Below are 19,019 nucleotides of genomic sequence, written 5' to 3' on the forward strand. Positions count from 1 at the left end.
TTCACTGCAGAGGAGGTTCTATATAGCACCACACAAATACAGTCCTGTGGTAAACTATATACAGATTTATTTACAATATATACACTCCACTGACAAACTGCTCCGCCAAACACCATATCCAAAGAGAAGAAGATACAGAGCACGTACTTGTCCACTTATATACAATGAGTGTCCAATCAGCATCGTGCTGAGTCATGATTACTGACCTCATACCTTATCTGGTCTGAACCGGTCAGAACATGTTATCAGCAGCTTGCATGCTGTCACTTAGATCCTCATGATCTGACTGCTGAATATTAACATCCAACAGGGCTACCCAGGTCAGTGCTCAGATGGCTTAGTCCAGCCATTTGAAAGGTCAAACCATTAAAATGTGACTTGTTCCAATGAATAAAATGGTGAGACTTCTTCCAAGTAGAAAATGCTTATATAGAATAGGCCAGCAGCTAAAACTAATTCTGGGTCAAGAATCAACCCATTGGTTGTCTCACCTTCTAAAATGATGATTCTGAGTTGATTCTCAGCTCTCTCTACAGTAGAATTTGTTTTTCCATAGATTATGTAAAGTTCCCACAAGCACTCTCCCTTGTCTGTCTCCTATAAAACTCTTCCTAAACAGCAGGAATCACATCTGTAACATTTTAAAGTATCATTATGCAGATCCTCCTTCTCTTTGCTTTGTTTTAAAAGGTAATTGTGAGGCAGGTAATTCGAAACTGTGTGTTTTACAGTAATGTTAATATTCAGCTCTAGCTTTGAATAAATTGTGGCAAAATTCAATTTGCTTTCCCCTTCACTTTTTACTATCTTACCCAAAAATAATAGCATCTTTAGGATTTACAGTAATTGGCTCGATTGCATTTATAGTTAATTATGCATTTTTGATTAACGCTCCCCACTTTGGAATCATTTCCTATGAATATCTGACTGTGCTTTCATTTCCGTGTTATTGCTTTTCTTCTTCAACCTCAGGAACCGGTGTCTACATGGCAACGTTAATGTATTATTGATGACAAACATTGTGGTTCGAAGTAAATTATTATGTTGGTTAATCAGTTGGCTGCTTTCCATTGTGGGACCAAATCCAAATTACATTTATGGATAACATTTCAGAATACTTTCTGTCCAGACCTTAGAAAAGTTTGCTACGATGAAGAGAATGTAGAAGTGGGTCACTTACAGTCCGATCCTAAGCAGAATCACACCCTTCTAAGCCCATTGACTCCGATGGACCTAGAAAGGTGTGACTCCTTAGGATTCCACTGCAAGCTCTGTTTTCATTGGTCCAGTGTTTGGCAGAAACGTTTGAGTCGCCTTTGGAAATGGAGACAGTGACTAGCAGAGGCAGTCAGTTCAATCCTAAATACACTTGCCTAAGAGTAACTATGGTTGCCATCATCTAGGTGGGCAAAGCAAAAAGAAGATAACACGGCTGGGAAAATGTGAGAACATGAAAAAGTAAAGCCATGAGAAAAGACACTAATAAAGATAATTATAGTCTCGGTGTGTAGTTATTATGAAAAATACAAGCGCAAAAATACAAAAATACAATCACATAAATCTGTGCCAATACACAGCAATGAAGTCCAAGCATATGAAAATGAAGTCCAAGTAAACAACAAAGATTCTGGGTATATCTTTCATTTTGACAATCTTCAAAAGTGGACTATGGTTGTCTTCGGTAATAGATTTATACTGATGTTTTCAGTTCTCAAAGAATGATTGCAAGTACTTCCAGGGAAAGGGAAGGGGGGGGGGGGGGCTCTTTACAGGCAGTTGGATGGAATACGCTCTTTCCAGGCCTTCCCCGGCTTGCCCGCTTTGGTACGGGGCCGAAGGCATGGGGCCAAAAGTCATTTGGCTGGCCGAATGACTTCTGAATCAGCCTCCATTGCCGAAAGTGGCATTCAGGGGTCATTCAGCCAGCCGAATCACATTCAGCCCCATTCGGCCAGAAGATGCTGAACTGCAGTTTGTGGAAGGTCAGTAGTTTAGTAGTTCAAGACCCGAGTTGCCGCATGATGGAGTGAGCTCCCATCTCTAGTTCTAGCTCCTGCCAACCTAGCAGTTCGAAAGGAAGAAATTGCAAGTAGATAAACAGGTACCACTTCGGTGGGAAGGTAACAGCGTTCTGTGCGCCTTGGTGTTTAGTCATGCTGGCCACATGACCACGGAAATGTCTTCGGACAGCGCTGGCTCTTCGGCTTTGAAACAGAGATGAGCACCACAACCCTAGAGTCGGACTCGACTGGCTTTCGAGCAAGGGAACCTTTACCTTTACCTTTAATCCCCACCCAAGGTTATCTATGCCGATTGCAGCTTCTTTCAGATTGTCATCTTCTCGATTCGTTCGACAGCAGGCAGTTCAAATAACTGTTGAGAACATGCATAGAGCATCGATGGATAACTCTGAAGGTCCTAGTCCAATGTTCTAATTCCAGAAGTTCCCAGCCCAGTGCCTCTGCCTCTTAAGTTCTGGGCATGTGTCACCAGAGGCCTGATCTGGGCTATGCCACCAGAGGCCTACTAGGCCCAAGGAGCCTGGCTAGCAGTAGGTGAGGCTGGGCCTACAATTCCCAGAAGCCCCTGGGAGGTTTTGGAGCCAAAATGGACCAATAGGAAAAGAGGAGGGCTGGGAATAAAAGTTCTGGAGCAGCCGGAAGAGCTGTTCTTTCTTCCAGAGGGCAGAGCCAGAAGAGAGGCTGCTGTGGGGGGAAAAACCTCATCCTGAGGGAGGGGTGAGTAGTGTAAGGCCACTTGAGATAGTGAGCTAGGGACAGTATATATTTAGACACGCTAAGGGAATTTGATTTCTTTTCACCCACTTACTGTTATTATTCTGCACCTTGTTGTTTGGCCTCCTATAAAATAAACCTTTTCCTTGTTTCATTCTGCCTGGTCCTCATGCCTGTTATTTGGCCTAAAGGGAGGTCTGAAGGTCTTGGGAGAGTGCTCTGGGCCCTCTCAAGGGAACCTAAATCCAGAGTGCTGGCAGCGTCAGGTGACACCCTACCTGAGTCGTGACAGCATGGAACAGGGGTCACTGGGGGTGTGGGGGGAGGTATTTGTGAATTTCCTGCATTGTGCAGGGGGTTGGACTAGATGCAGGGCTATTTTTGGGCAGGAACGCACAGGAACGGAGTTCCGGCTGGCTCCTGAGTTGGCCACGCCCAGCAGGAACTCATTAGCATAATAGGCCACACCCAACATCAGGAACTCATTAGGATTGGCTACATTAGGGGTGTGTGGTCTAACATGCAAAGGAGTTCCTGCTACAAAAAAAGGCCCTGGGTTTTAATCACAAACAAGGTAAACAGAATAAGAAGCAAAAGGTGGGTGTGGCTGGATGACCACACTTCTGGTAACATGGGGGTGCAGCCTAATGGTCTAATGAGCTGTGCTGTCAGGGTTGTGGCCTAATATGCTAATGAGTTTCTGCTGTTGGGTGTGGCCTATTATGCTAATGAGTTCCTGCTGTTGGGTGTGGCCTATTATGCTAATGAGTTCCTGCTGGGCTTTTTCTACAAAAAGAGCCCTGATCTAGATGACCCTGGAGGTTCCTTCCGACTCTTATGATTATATGATTCTAAGCTGACCTGAAGCTTATGAAGGGAGGAGGCACTGTGCCTCAATGGTGGACCATCGTCTTCGCACACTGACGGTTCAAGATTCAATCCCTGCCATCTCCAGATGAAATTATCTGGTAGCAGGTGGTGCGAAAGAGCTGTGCCTTAGAGCCTGGAGAGCTGCCACGAGTCAGAGTAGAAAACAGTGACCTCGAGGGCCCAACAATCTGATTTATTAGAAGGCAGCTTCAAGTGTATGTGTAAGTCAAGATACCCCCTCCCTCTGTTGTTTGTACCTGGGCTTTTGCCTTTTGTTTTCATGACTAATGGCCAATGATAGGACTATCTTGCATGGATTTGTTTAATCACAAGGCCAACCACACCTCTAACCACCACCACCACCATGTACGATGGCATGGAAAAGCAGAAATGAGTTATCATTGGCAAAATTATTTGAGAGAGTAGTTTCTTTTGTCTGTCTGAATGTGGTGGTAGAAAACACTAGCTTATGGTTTTCCAGGCAAGAGGTAAACAGAGGTGGTTTGCCATTTGCCTGCCTCTGCATAGCAGCCCTGCACTTCCTTGGTGACCTCCCATTCAAGTACTAACCAGGGTCAACCCTGCTTAGCTTCCAAGATCTGGCGAGATCAGTCTGGGCCATCTGGTCTGAATCGACTGGTTAACTCAAGTCTAGTGTTAGGAGATGGGAAGTAATACCTTTCCTGTTTTTTTGGCAAGTTCTGGTCCAGGGGAAGCTAGATACACCCACCTGTTCGGTTCACATCCTATTCGTTAGCCGCAATCAGGGAGCTGGATCTTCAATGGACAGTCCACCTGCTCATCTACGGGTTCATAGATGTTTGAGTGTTTCACTGCATTCCTTCCTCACAATACTGCACAACACAATCTAAGGGAGTTGCAGTTTCCCACTTGCTGCTTCGCTTGGCAGACAGCTGTTCAAATAGACAATTCAATCAGACACAAATCATATCAATCAGACATAAATAACTGCTGCGTTTAAAAAGACATCTTAGCATTTGGGGCTAGTCTGAGTAGTCCTTAGCAATGTTATTGACTGCTGTCTGTTTGGATTGGCAGCATTTTCACGTGTGCACAGAGTTTTGAGGGTGGGGGAAATTCAACTCTGTTTGGCTGTTCTTCAAGCTGTTTGGTGCCAAACTGAACAAACCAGGTGATTGTCTCATCTCTCATTGTCACAGTGGAATGTGGCAAGTCCGACTGCATCTCTAAAGCAAACTGCTGCTACAGCAGTACTAGTTGCTGGACCAGGACTACTTTCTCCCATGCCACACTGTCTGCCCAATTAAGATCTTCTTCACAAAATTTCTGGGTGTTTCCCAACCCAGAGCTGGCCACCCTAGTAGGTGGTCACTAGAGACAGGGCTTTCTCAGTGGTGGCACCACACTTGTGGAATGATTTATTTATTTATAAATTCAATTTATAGCCCGTCCTCCCTGCAACGCGGGCTCAGAGCGGCTCAAAAATAGGTTTGTGTGGCATCGTCTTATTTGGGAGGACTGGTTTTCACTTATGTGTTCTTTGCTTTTGTAAACTGGGTATTTTCTGCTGCCACCAGGACTTTAAGGACTTTCAAACCTTCTCTCCTTTGCTGTTGGTAATGTGACCGAGTCTGGGCTTTTCAGGGATCTATGTGGTCCTGAGGAAAGATAGAACTGAATTCTGGGATAAACTTGAGCAAAAGATGATTTATTGAAATAAGAACAAAATATGAGGTTGGTTATTCTGTATGTTTGGGAATAAGGGACTTGCAAATATGTCTGTCAAATGTATCACACACACTGTCATTTTGACATTAAGATCCCACTCTGACAGGAATCTCTCACATAGGCAGCCACACAGGCTAAGCTCTTGGTAATTTTAACTTCCTTCCAGATCTTTAGAGTCTCACTTTTGAAGACATATATACTGCACTCTAAATTCTTTAATTTCCACACAGACACTGTCAGCTCACTCACTGACTCTGACTCCAACTCAAAACTCCAACTGCTTTCTCTAACTGACTTTAACTGACTTCAAGAAACACACTGAGATTCATTTTAAAAAAACCCTCCCACATTCTCTCATCCTCCAATCACACCACACTTGTCTCCCTCAATCATTCTACTCTGCTATCACTGCACTGTAACCAAATATTTAAAGAGACACACACTCTCTAGAACAAGGAATCATTACAGTTTGCCTCTGGAGGTTCACTTGGTGCTTACTTTTCTCTCCTTTGAATGCCAGCTCATCTTATTTGACCAGGCTTTTTGCTGATGTTTCCTGACTTGTTTTAGATGATTGACTTCTGTTTTGATGGTTTCAAGCTGACTACATCTGTCTGGCTATTTTAGCTAGCTAGATTTGCTTCTATAGTTCCATGCTGTATCTGGTTTTATACTATCTTATCCTGGTTTGTATAATGTCTGTGATTTTTATAGTTGTTGGTTTTGGTTTTTTTCCCCATTTTTTCATTGTTTTTACTAGACCCTACACTGCTCAGCCCGTGTATTCCAGAGGCAGGTGAAAGATGAACAAACCCAGAGAAGAATTAATTGAGAAATGTTTCTTGTACATTTCACATGCTCTAAATCTTTGCAAACCACAGAGTCTCTTGCCATAAAATCCTTCATGTTACTCAAGTTGCTACTTTGAAGATTAATAATGTTTGAAAAAGTTTCCTGGGTGGAAAGGAAGCCGCCCCTTCTATTTCTCTGCTGCTTCTACAGTTTTAGATGTCAACCAATATATTACTCAAAAGTCTTTTTTTTGGTGTGTGTGTCTCCAACAGAAGCTCTTATTCCAGGAGAGATCGGTGCTGAATTTGCAGATACAAGGAGTTGAGATAAACATCCTTTTTCTTGATGTTTATCCAGTTGGGATGTTGTGTTTGGTAAATGGAAGCTGGTAATTTCCCCCCCTCCCACACCGAGTCTATCGAGAGCCAGCATGACTCTCAGTAATGGTAATTTTTGTTCCCTGTATAGGATGCACTTAAAAGAAATCTAAAGCCCTGCCCTGCGAAGCACGAAGCACGTTGGGTATCTATTGTGCTTTCTCCTTGAGCTAAGGTTTTTTTTGAAAAGCCCTGCACAAGCATGTGAGAGTGGGTGGCACACGGAAGCACAAAAGAAGTGTTTGAAGAAGATTTGAGATGTTGGCTGACCTTTTCGAAAGATGAATATGTTCTTTCTGGAGTGACCTATTGCACAAAAGCATGCTTTAGTTCAGGTGGCTCTAATTTGTGGCCGACATGGAGAACTTTGCTTTATTTTACCATGTACTTTTAAAGCTGATTTCAGTATTTGCAGGTATTAATTAACTCCCAAATAGAGCCATTAACTAGTGTGGGGTTAAGTGATTAATGTGGCTTTGCAGTTTAATGAATATAACAGAAACCAAGTGCTCTCGATAAACGGAGTTCCAGAATTAAGTAGATAAAAATAGCCCACCGATTTGTGTAGAGCTCCCCGAACTGTTCCTTTAGACAACCATTCTTACACACCCACCTACACACACTCTTTTGTTGACAGTGCTATGATCTGTGATCTGATATTGACCCCGAAGTTCTGCTTTTCCAAATGAATGCAGCATTTATTTTCATTTTGTTCAGTCGGGAGTGATTGCTGTTGTTGTTCAGTCGCACAGTCGAGTCCGACTCTTTGCAACCCCATGGACCAGATCACACCAGGCCTTCCTGTCTTCCGCTGTCCTCTGAAGTTTGCTCAACTTCATGTTCATTGCATCTATGACACTGTCTAACCATCTCATCCTTTGCCGTCCCCGTCTTCTTTGACCTTCAGTCTTTCCCAGCATCAGGGTCTTCTCCAGTGAGTGCTCCCTTCTCATTTGGTGGCCAAAGTACTTGAGCTTCAGTTTCATTATCTGGCCTTCCAGGGAACAGTCAGGGTTGATTTCTTTTAGGATTGACTGATTTGATCTTCTTGCAGTCCAAGGGACTCTCAAGAGTCTTCTCCAGCACCATAGTTCAAAAGCATCTATTCTTTGGCGCTCGGCCTTCCTTATAGTCCAACTTATAGTCCAACTCTGAGTGAAGGGCAGAGTATAAATCCAAGCCCTTCTTCTCTTCTTCTTCTTGTATACTGTAAGGCTACCCTTATTCTTTTTGTATACTGTAAGGCTACCAAAGATGGGATCACCGGAGTTCATATATATCTGATTTACTTACTCACAAACAACGATTTGTTGCAAAAAAATGATGATTTTTCACAAGAAAACAGAAAATGGTGATAGGGTTGCCAAGTCCAATTCTCTTACCGGCGGGGGAGCCTCACTGGGCTTCTGGAGCCAGTCCACGATGCGTGCATGCGTGCACTTCGCACGCACACGCCACCAGCACTGATGCGTGACGTCGATCACGTTGAAGGTGTGGCCCCGATTGTCGGAGGGAAAACCATACGATCGGGGCCATGCCCCCAAAATGATTGATGTGGTTGCGTCACCTCTGGTGACGCAGCCACGCTGCGCTTCGGGGGGCGGAGTTCCCCCCGGGGCCCGATTCCATGGCGGCGGAAATCGGGCCTCCGAAGCGAGGGTTTACCCGCCCCCCGCCCCCACTTGGCAGCCCTAAATGGTGAAGACATTAAGAAGAATTAAATACAAATACAATACCTTTATTGGCATAAAATATCAAATACACGTGCAGCATGGAGCCTCAAGATAGGCCAGGGGGGTATCACATCATTAAGGAGAATCAAGGGTATGATTTGCACAAGAGCACCATGAATCAAAATGGGGATTTAAGAGCTGGACGGCAGGGATGAGAACACCCAAAATCCCCTGTACTTGTTGTGCCATTGTTATATGGAACACAGAGACAGGATTTCACCATAATGTTAAGGGCGAAACAGAATCTGATTTCTAATTATCTGCACAGCTTTCCCTCCTCTGGATCTCCAGATGCTGACAGCCACATCGTGTCATAGGAAAACCAGCCATTCACATTTTGTGCCTGTTAGACAAAGGAGCCTTAAAAGTCTCCCAGCAATCAGTTGGACTATAAGGAAGGCTGAGCGCCGAAGAATAGATGCTTTTGAACTATGGTGCTGGAAAAGAGTCTTGAGAGTCCCACCCCCCTCCCTGGAGGCCCGCGCTGGCCTCCTGAGTCCTCCCCAGTCTTTCCCACCCCCCTCCCTGTAGGCCCCCGTGGAGCCCCATCTACCTCACAGGGTGTCTACTGTGGGGAGAGGAAAAGAAGGAGACTGTAAACCGCTCCAAGATTGCAAGTGAAGGGCAGGGTATAAATCCAACTTTTCTTCTTCTGATCCATCAGGGTTTTTCTTATCAGGGGAAGGTCTCAACCTCTAACTATACCCTGTTGTTGGCCCTCCAGAGGACCTGGTTGGCCACTGTTTGAGACAGTATGCTGGACTAGATGGACCACTGGTGGGGCTGTTCTGATGTTCATACGTTCTCACCTCCTGCCCAGTTTTTGCCAGTGGAGGAAAACCAGAAACAACTTCTTCCCCCTTCCAGCTCTCTCTTTCCTCAATGCTGAGTGAACAAGCACTTTCTAAGATGAGTTCCTCCAAAGTGCATCTGACTGCAAGTCAGCTTGCACATCTGTGACTCGACATGTGTTGGACATATCATGTAGTTATAGTAGCTCCCCAAGGGTTTTAAGAGTGTTCAATAGCATGTCAGAAGACTGAATCCATCCAGCTGGTGTTGTTCCATGCTCCAGTCAATGCAGTTGTTTTTTCAAAATATTAATATGTGCACTATATTCTGCAATGGTACTGAGAAATCAAGCATGTCCTTTCTCGAGAGAATATGAATGTACAGGTTTGCATTATTGTATCTTCTCTGCTGCACTTTGACACCATCCAACATAGAAGGACATTCGATTCTCTTTTCTAACAATATTTCCATTCAAAGTCAAGCTTTTCCTTTTGTCCTCTGTAGTCTGCAGGTGAGTGACAATGCACTGGAACAACTAATTAACCGTTTGAGAAATGGCTTTTCAAACCCTTCCTTTGATGTGAGTTACCTCCTGAGAGAGAGCCCTTTTGTATATTCCAATCAAGGTGTTAAGTTTCAGCTCTTTGATTTGCCTCGTGTCAAGACTAGTCCTGAATATGTAATCCTTCTTTCCATCCTTAGTAGGGCTGAGTAGATTTTTTCCCATCCTTTTGGAATTTCTCTCCGTGCAGCATTTCACTCCTCTTGGATACCAGTTTAACTAGGAGAATTTCTAAAGTTAACTTTTCCTGGAGGTTCCAGACATCCAGGGGTCATTTCCTGCCGGAGCACACAGGAGTGGAGCTCCGGCAGTAAAGAGCCAAGGGGGGCGGGTACATGCAACAAGCATGCCCCTGTTCCCAGCAGCCCTCCGTCAGAGCAAGAAGCAGCCAGGTAAGTTGCAGAGTTCCCCCCCAGCCCCCCAGTCCAAAACAGTCCAGTGGCACCTTTAAGACCAAGTTTTATTCAGGTACAAGCTCTCCCTCCTCTGCAAGGACAGATCTGCATGTCCTCCCCCCCCCCAATAGCTAGCAATCCAAAACAGTCCAGTGGTACCTTTTATTCAGGTACAAGCTCTCCCTCCTCTGTGAGGGCAGATCTGCACATCCCCCCCCCTAGCTAGCAATCCAAAGCAGTCCAGTGGCACCTTTAAGACCACGTTTTATTCAGGTACAAGCTCTCCCTCCTCTGTGAGGACAGATCAAGTTATGCTAATGAGTTATGCTAATGAGCTCCTGCACCTCTTTTTCTACAAAATGACCCCTGCGGACATCTAAGATCCTAGTGCATTGTTTATGGACAAGGTCCCATTTTGTTGGTTGTACTGACTCGCTCTGTGTAATCTGCCTTGAATCCCTGGGAGAATGGTGAATTATTAGCTGTTGTAGATTTTCCAGGCTGTATGGCCATGGTCTTGGCATTGTAGGACCTGACATTTGGCCAGTAGCTGTGACTGGCATCCTCAGAGGTATAACACAGAAAGATGGAGTACTCTCTGTGTCAACGTGAGAAGAAAATTGGTAGGCAGGTAATTTATATCTACTCAGGAAGGTGGGGTAGGGCTGAGTCATTATCTTGTAGGAGCTCCCCAGGTTGTGGACATGCTGATGGAGGAGCTTTCCTGAGGAGATTCTTTTGCATGTGGATTGGTGGATTATAAATAATGTAAATAAATAAAAACTAAAAATAAATTCCACCGTGAGAATTTGCCACTGCATTTGATTCTTTCTGCTCACTCGCATCTCCCCCCAACTATTGATAAACATGTGCCCATGTAGAAAGCAATCATGATGCTCTTGTACATACATATATTGTAGCAAAGATATTCTTGATGTGTTCACTTATTGATGTGCACATGCAGTCCCGCACAATGGTAAAACACCACACAAAAAGACTCCTGATACAACCACTTGTGCAATCACATGAGGGTGGCTGTTGTGCAGTGTTTTATGATGTGCACACTGGTAATGAGAAGAAGAAGAAGAAGAGATTAGACTTATACCCCGCCCTTCACTCGGAGTCTCAGAGCGGCTTACAACCTCCTTTCCCTTCCCCTCCCCACAACAGACACCCTGTGAGGTAAAAGAAGAAGAAGAAGAGATTAGACTTATACCCCGCCCTTCACTCGGAGTCTCAGAGCGGCTTACAACCTCCTTTCCCTTCCCCTCCCCACAACAGACACCCTGTGAGGTGGGTGGGGCTGAGAGAGCTCTGACACAAACGGCTCTTTTTCAAGGACAGCTGTGCCAGAGCTTGTGGCTGACCCAAGGTCACATCAGCAGGTGCAAGTGGAGGAGTGAGGTCCGCGCACTTAACCACTACACCAAACTGGCTACATGAGATACAATTTTTTTAAAAAAAACAATGAGCTGAAGGAACCGAAATGTACAGCAGAGTGTGCAGTCTTAGTGCTTTGTACAGAATTTAGAAACAACGGAGAAGAAGAAGAGGAGGAGGAGGAGGAGGAGGAGATTGGATTTATACCCCACCCTTCTCTTTGAAGACAAGAGCACTTGGACCAACAAGACCTGGGAAGAAATAGGCAAGAAGCAAACTTTGGGAACATCCTTATTTAGTAGTTTACAATTTATTCTTGAAGAACCTTCCAAGTAATTTTGCTCCTAGCCTAGATTACCTCCATTTTTCTATCACTTCCTGCCTTCCTTTATTAAGAAGACCAGATGGCTTTATTTGCTGCTTTGAAGTGTTTCCTTTCCCAGTATCTTACTATTTACAGTATTTTTCTTTATGCTTCTTGCTGGTGCTGTTGATTTTAATGGTAAATTTTTGGTTCTACACATTTCTCTCTATTTAGGATCCTACCATGGATGGCTTGCAAATAGAATGAATGAATACATGAATGGATGGATGAATAGGGGTACAATATAATAAGCCTTTCGAGTGTAGGTCTAATTACCGTATGTTATCTCTGGAAAAGCAGCACATCACAATTAGCCATATGCTAATATTTGCACATTAGCTGTTATGTTTCATAGCAAAGAGATATGGAAATGGCATATGTGCATAATTACTCTTCATGACCATGTACCGGATGAATACGTTCAACAGCACATGAGTTTGCAAGATGTGATACAGGCCATCAGCAATGTTAAGCTGAGATAGGCCTTCCATATGGCCTAGAATGATAGAATCATAGAGCTGGAAGGGACTTCCGGGGTCATCTAGTCCACCCACCTGCACAATGCCTACCTATGAATCAGCAGATTGAGTCCCTGCCTTACAGATTAGATTTCCATCACTGAATGTTTCCTTGACAGACTTCAAATGTGCTAGCCCGATCCATTGATTAAGTTTTCGGTTCATAGCCAGGAAATATGTGTTTAAGTTAGAAAGGCATAACTTGGGTTGACTTGGGTTCATGGAGGAACAGGAGGAACTGGACACAGGTACTACTGTGTTTGGGTCTGGGCTACTTCTATCATAACCCTTGATGCCAGCCCTCTCAGATTTCCAAGGTTTTAAAATAAATTATATTCTTTTGATTCTCCATTCTGTCTGTCCCAAGGCCCCCATGTGATCACTCTAAACTAGAGGCAAGACTTCCAAGCATATTCCAGGAGAGCATGGGTTGGGCAGATGACTAACTCAAGGACTAACTCAATTATAACATTATAATTTAGCTAGGTTCAGGGCTATTTTTGGGCAGGAACGCACAGGAACGGAGTTCTGGCTGGCTCCCAAATTGGCCACACCCAGCAGGAACTCATTAGCATAATAGGCCACACCCAACAGCAGAAACTCATTAGGAATGGCTACATTAGGGGTGTGTGGCCTAACATGCAAAGGAGTTCCTGCTACAAAAAAAGGCCCTGGGTTTTGACAACAAACAAGGTCAACAGAATAAGAAGCAAAAGATGGGTGTGGCTGGATGACCACACTTCTGGCAACATGGGGGTGCGGCCTAATGTGCTAATGAGCTGTGCTGTCAGGGGTGTGGCCCAATATGCTAATGAGTTCCTGCTGTTGGGTGTGGCCTATTATGCTAATGAGGTCCTGCTGGGCTTTTTCTACAAAAAGAGCCCTGGCTAGGTTTAATAATATTCTGTAGGCAACATTTTGTTTAGCCTATTTCAGAATGGAAGCTCTACTGGCTGAATGCACTGAATGGGATTTGGTAGCTCACTAACAATAGTGATGGTTCAATTGTCACAAATAAGGCATTCGACTGTTGAGTTTATCTTGCCTGAAATGCCCATTTCCACCCAAGCGGAGTCACTTTTTTTGATCACTCACAGCTTCAGCTGAGCAGTATCTCAAGTGGTTTTTCATTTGCAGAATTGGTGTAATTCAATATGGTGGCTGGCTGGTTAGCTGCCCTTGCCATGTCACCACTGCTTGGAGGCTTACATATTCCCAAGGATTGTCAAGGGCAGGTTATGCATCATTCAGCGTCAGCTAAATATTGCTTGCATGTGCTACTTTTGCTCATTTTCAGTCAGCAGCATTCATCAGTCAATGGCATTCATAACACTGGCAAATGCCCAGAAATTACTGTATTGAACAATGGCTCCCAGGATGGAAATGCAAGGATGCACGAAGTATTTAGGATCGAGTATTAAATGCTCAGCACAAACAGAGGATGCTGAAACATCTGCCAGTTCGGCTCACATCTTGTTCACCAGTCACGAACATGAAGCCAATTTTCCAACAAATTGTTGACCTTTTTATTATTCATGGGTGTTTAGCAGGTTGGGTCACCATTGTCCATCTTATCATTGAGTATTGCACCATAAACGTTTAATGCATATACATTCTCACTGAGGATAGACACAAACCAGCTCACGAACTAAAGTTCATTATGAACTCTGGCTGGTTCGTGGTTTGCGAAGCCAAGTTCATGGCAGGGTGACTGACAAGAACATTCCATGAACTTTCATGCTGTTCATGGTGGTTTGTGGCAGTTCATGAATGGATACATTTCCAGACTGTCTCTGCTCAATTAAAATCTTTACCAAACTTCAAAGCAATGGTGGGGGAGATTCTCCAGCCTTGGAAACACCAATAGGTGTCCTCCAAAGCTTATCAAGCACTGCTGGCTGCCAATAACAGAATTCCCATTCTGCTCTATGAGATCAGAATGCTATATATACCCTCAGCTCAGCTCTGCAGCCTATCCTCTGTTGGCAAATAGAAAGAGAGTCATGGAACGTGTTAAAAACAGAGCACATTCATTTATTCCTGGTTGTGAACTCCTCTCCCCAACTGGGGTTTGGGTGTTAGGTGGACTCAGGGCTCTGAGCCACTCCATCTCTCTACTCATGAGGAGCAGAGGGGCTTAACTACTGGGTGCCTCAGCTGAGGACCCACATTTTATCCCCTCCTGATTGTGAACTCCCCCCTTCAGCTGGGGTTTGGGTGTTAGGTGTTAGATATTAATCACATGGCCACCTGAGAGAGGTTGGGCCAGGTGATAGCCTTGCATGACCAGAACTCCAGGGGATTGGTGTCGGTGGGCTCAGGGGACATGGTGAGGTACTTCTTCACAATCTTGTCTGCCAAATCCCCCACCATTGTATGCCTGGCCTCTTTGCTGCTGCTGACCTCCCAGTTCACCACTGACAACCAGTAGTGGGGCTTCTCTCTGGTTGGGCTCTTCGAGGAAGAGGTGGTAGGCTGTGGCTCCTCCCCCCCAGCCTCTTCCACCTGCTGTTCCCTCTGGCCATGTCTGTTGGCCTGTAGCCTCTGCACTTCTTTGGAGCTCTCCACGCTTCCATTGCATGAGCTTTGCATTCAGGAGAGCAATGCTACCTTTTATCGGGGGTCACAGATACAGGCCAGCTTGTGCTTGCCTTTCTTGCAAAGAGGATGCAAGCTGGTGGTGATGTCAACCTGCAGCCTCTCTGCCAAGGCCCTGGCCCATCAGAGAACAGCCATCTCTTCAGCTCTTCTGTTCCACCAAACATGCCATCATTCCTCCTCCTTTTCCCCTTCTGATGGGCAGACTTGATGCTGAGCGAGAAGTGGGCAGCCAGGTCCTGGCAGGTCTTGAAACAAGGATCGTATCTCAAGGAGGGCAGCAGCCCAGGAGGGCTTGACCGTGCTCCCCAGCTCCAGCCTTCCCCTTGCCTCTCACACAGCTGATGGGCAGACTTGATGCTGAGCGAGAAGTGGGCAGCCAGGTACTGGCAGGTCTTGAAACAAGGATCGAATCTCAAGGAGGGCAGCAGCCCAGGAGGGCTTGACCGTGCTCCCCAGCTCCAGAGCGTCTTTCACCGCTAGGTGAAGTGTGTGCTGGCATGTTGGTGCGGGCGCCTGTGACCATGTTGCCACAGACAATGTTGCCACCCCCCACCCAGTCCTTCAGACTACTCTGTATCTTGGCAGCAATGCTTTATGTCGTGTGGTCTGCATCCATCCCCTGCACATGGGGTAGAACCACTCTGTAGCCCAGTGGCAGGACTGTCCTCCTCCTAGGGCCCAGGCCATGCCCTGACAGTCCTACTGGCAGCTCCAGAGGTCTGCCGTGAAGTGCACGGTTCTGCCTTCTCGCCACTGCAGCTAGGGGTCAGGGCTCTTTTTGTAGAAAAAGCCCAGCAGGAACTCATTAGCATAATAGGCCACACCCAACAGCAGGAACTCATTAGCATATTGGGCCACACCCACGTGTTACCAGAAGTGTGGTCATCCAGCCACACCCACCTTTTGCTTCTTATTCTGTTTACCTTGTTTGTTGTCAAAACCCAGGACTTTTTTGTAGCAGGAACTCCTTTGCATGTTAGGCCACACACCTCTAATGTAGCCAATCTGAATGAGTTTCTGCTGTTGGGGTGGCCTATTATGCTAATGAGTTCCTGCTGGGCGTGGCCAACTTGGGAGCCAGTCGGAACTCCGTTCCTGTGCGTTCCTGCCCAAAAATAGCCCTGCTGGGGGTCATAAATGAATGAGCTCCCCACTGCCTTCCATGAGGGAGAAGGATTGGTCATCCACAGCAGCAATCATCTCATCGACAAAGAGGCAAGGGACTGCTTCCTGGGCTCTCCATATAGCCCTTTTGACCTCTTTGAGGTTCCAACCATTCGTCTGTCTAAGCTGCCAAGGAAAAACGATCTTAGTCTGTGTAGTGTATTCAAAGCTGCCTTGAATGCATGATATGTTGCGAAACATCTAATTGAAGTGCAATGTAAAGCTTCATCCTGGGCTAGGATCCAAATCCATCCAATCGTGTCACTAGCCCAGGAAGCACCTAGCCAATCACTTTCAAGCAAGCTCCCTGAGCGGGAACATCCGTGATTGGTCCTTATATGAACAACCGTATTGGTTGGTATTTGTGCAGTGGGTGTGGCTACATTAGCCAGGAGAGTTTAAGAGCAGGACAACTGCAATGTAAAAGCTGAACTGTTCTGTTCTGGCTATCAGATGTTGATCCGTGTTGGAGTTGTGTTCAAGTTGAAGAATAAAGCTGTGTTCTTGCTGAATCACTCTCCGACGGCTTTGTTAAGCGAGTGACTTAACAGTCTGCTGCAGCAAAATGAAATAGGAGTCCGGTGGCACCTTTAAGACAAACAGCATTCATTTCAGTATGAGCTCCCATGAGTCTCAGCCCTCTTCTTCCAATATGTGGACATTAATGGCTGCCAATCTGTTTGGATCAGCAACAGATTGGGGCTGGGAGGGGGGGGGATACAAACCTGTTGGACATGAATTGAAGACATTCAGTGCCAAGCCAACAGACCCAGTGACTGGCTCATGCCTCATCATCCCAGGTGAATGTGGTGAGTCCGTACCATTAAACATGCTTGATGTGGTAAAAAAGAGCAAGAGTCCAGTAGCACCTTAAAGACTAACAAAATCTGTGACGGGATGAGGTTTCGTGAGTCGCGGAAGAAGTGAACAATGACTCACAAAAGCCCACACCCTGCCACAGATATCTGAAGAAGTGAGCAATGACCGGGGCTATTTTTGGGCAGGAACGCACAGGAAGGGAGTTCTGGCTGGCTCCCGAGCTGGCCACGCCCAGCAGGAACTCATTAGCATAATAGGCCACACCCAACAACAGAAACTCGTTAGGATTGGCTACATTAGGGGTGTGTGGCCTAACACGCAAAAGAGTTCCTGCTCCAAAAAAAGGCCCTGTGTTTTGACCACAAACAAGGTAAACAGAATAAGAAGCAAAAGGTGGACGTGGCTGGATAACCACACTTCTGGTAACATGGGGGTGCGGCCTAATGTGCTAATGAGCTGTGCTGTCAGGGTTGTGGCCTAATATGCTAATGAGTTTCTGCTGTTGGGTGTGGCCTATTATGCTAATGAGTTCCTGCTGGGCTTTTTCTACAAAAAGAGCCCTGGCAATGACTCACAAAAGCACCTCCCCTGCCGCATATTTTGTTAGTCTTTAAGGTGCTCCTGGATTCTTGCTCTTTTCTGCTGCTACAGACAGACTAACACGGCTACCCATGCTTGATGTGGCATTCACTCCCTCCCTATTACAAACATGTTCAGCTTTGGAAATTAAGGAGGAAGGAAATTCAGAAGGAAAAACAAGTAAAGCTGGAATAGTAGCAAGACAAGATACAGTTCCACTCCATACCAACAGACACAAGGAAAACACTGTTATGTTACATTTCCCCCCCAATCAGGCATGTTAGGTGAACATCAGATGAGGAAGGGGGGTCAGAGGACAATTGTGGGAAGCCAGCATGATCAAGCTGTGATAAGAACGGAGCTTCCCCATTCCTGTCTGGCAGCCTTTCTGGTTTTGTAGTCCTGGGTAATTTGCAAAAATGGAATTCTTATCAAGCCCCCATGTGGACTGCCATGCGTAGTTGCTGGGTTACATTCCGCTTCAATAGTCACCTGTCGTTCAGGCTTTGTGTTGTGCAAATCCTGATATTTTTAGACATCGCTACAAAAGTGTATATATTTTTTAAAAAATCTATAGTCCAATTTGATTGTCCTTGAATGTATTCTGAGTGAAATCTGTTATGATTTTTAAAAGAGCTGAATCCTGGTTTCACACCCTACTTGTCCCAGTTTATTAGGGACATTTCTTATTTTCTGGTCCCAATCCCTTGTGCACCATCGTCCCTGTTCCATCTGCATTTTTGCCTTGGGGGATGCTTTGTAGAGAAGCTAAGTGTCATCATTCTTCTGGTTTGGCTCTGTACTCAGAATCTCTGGAAGTTAAATGCATCAGGGAGCGTGGATTCCTCTTGCCTCTTGTGCATGTCAGTATCGATGGAAATGCATAAGCAACAAGGTGCCCCGCACTGCACAGTTTTCCATTTCAAACATTGCAACTGTTAAAGTACATTTTGAATGACTGAACATGCTGTATGACAATTATTTTTTCCTCTTGTGTCTTTGACCCAAAGAACACCCTTTTGACTACTCTTCAAAGAGTATAAATTAATATAAGGAGTAAATTAATTAAGTTACCAAAGAGTAAATTAATACAACATGGAGGTGGCAGAGGGAGAATACCCTTAGACTTCGATCCTTGGTGTCAGCAGGGGGATATTATATGGATGCTCCTTTTTCATTTGCCTATCCAGTCCATTTTTGACCTGCCCTTTGGCAAATCTTGTAAGATGATCTGGGTGGGTCACAAGAGGCTTCCCTCCTCTATTTTGACCCCACCAGAACCCTGTGAGGGAGGTGAGGCTCAAAGAGGGCAGCTGATACAAGGTCATGGCGGAATGGGAATTTGAACCTGGGTTTCCCAGATCCTATTCCAGCACTCTAACCACTGCACCACAATCTGACAATGGCGGCAAAACAGCGGCAGAAGCAGCGGCGAAGGGACGGGCCCCCGGAACAACGACTGGTCAGAGGTCAGCAGCGGCGCGGCGTCATTGGAGAGATTGGAGCCGGAAGAACGTAATCCCCATCGCCTGCGTGCAGCAAGCCCGACGAGCCAGCAGGGGCCGCTGTGGAAGCCAGCTAACTGAAGTCCCCCCTCTAGAAAGAACTGCGCGGAGAGGCATGTGACC

This window comes from Gekko japonicus, unplaced genomic scaffold (genome assembly GCF_001447785.1).
Source record: "Gekko japonicus isolate JY-2015 unplaced genomic scaffold, Gekko_japonicus_V1.1 scaffold3484, whole genome shotgun sequence".
In the NCBI taxonomy this organism is placed as follows: domain Eukaryota; kingdom Metazoa; phylum Chordata; class Lepidosauria; order Squamata; family Gekkonidae; genus Gekko; species Gekko japonicus.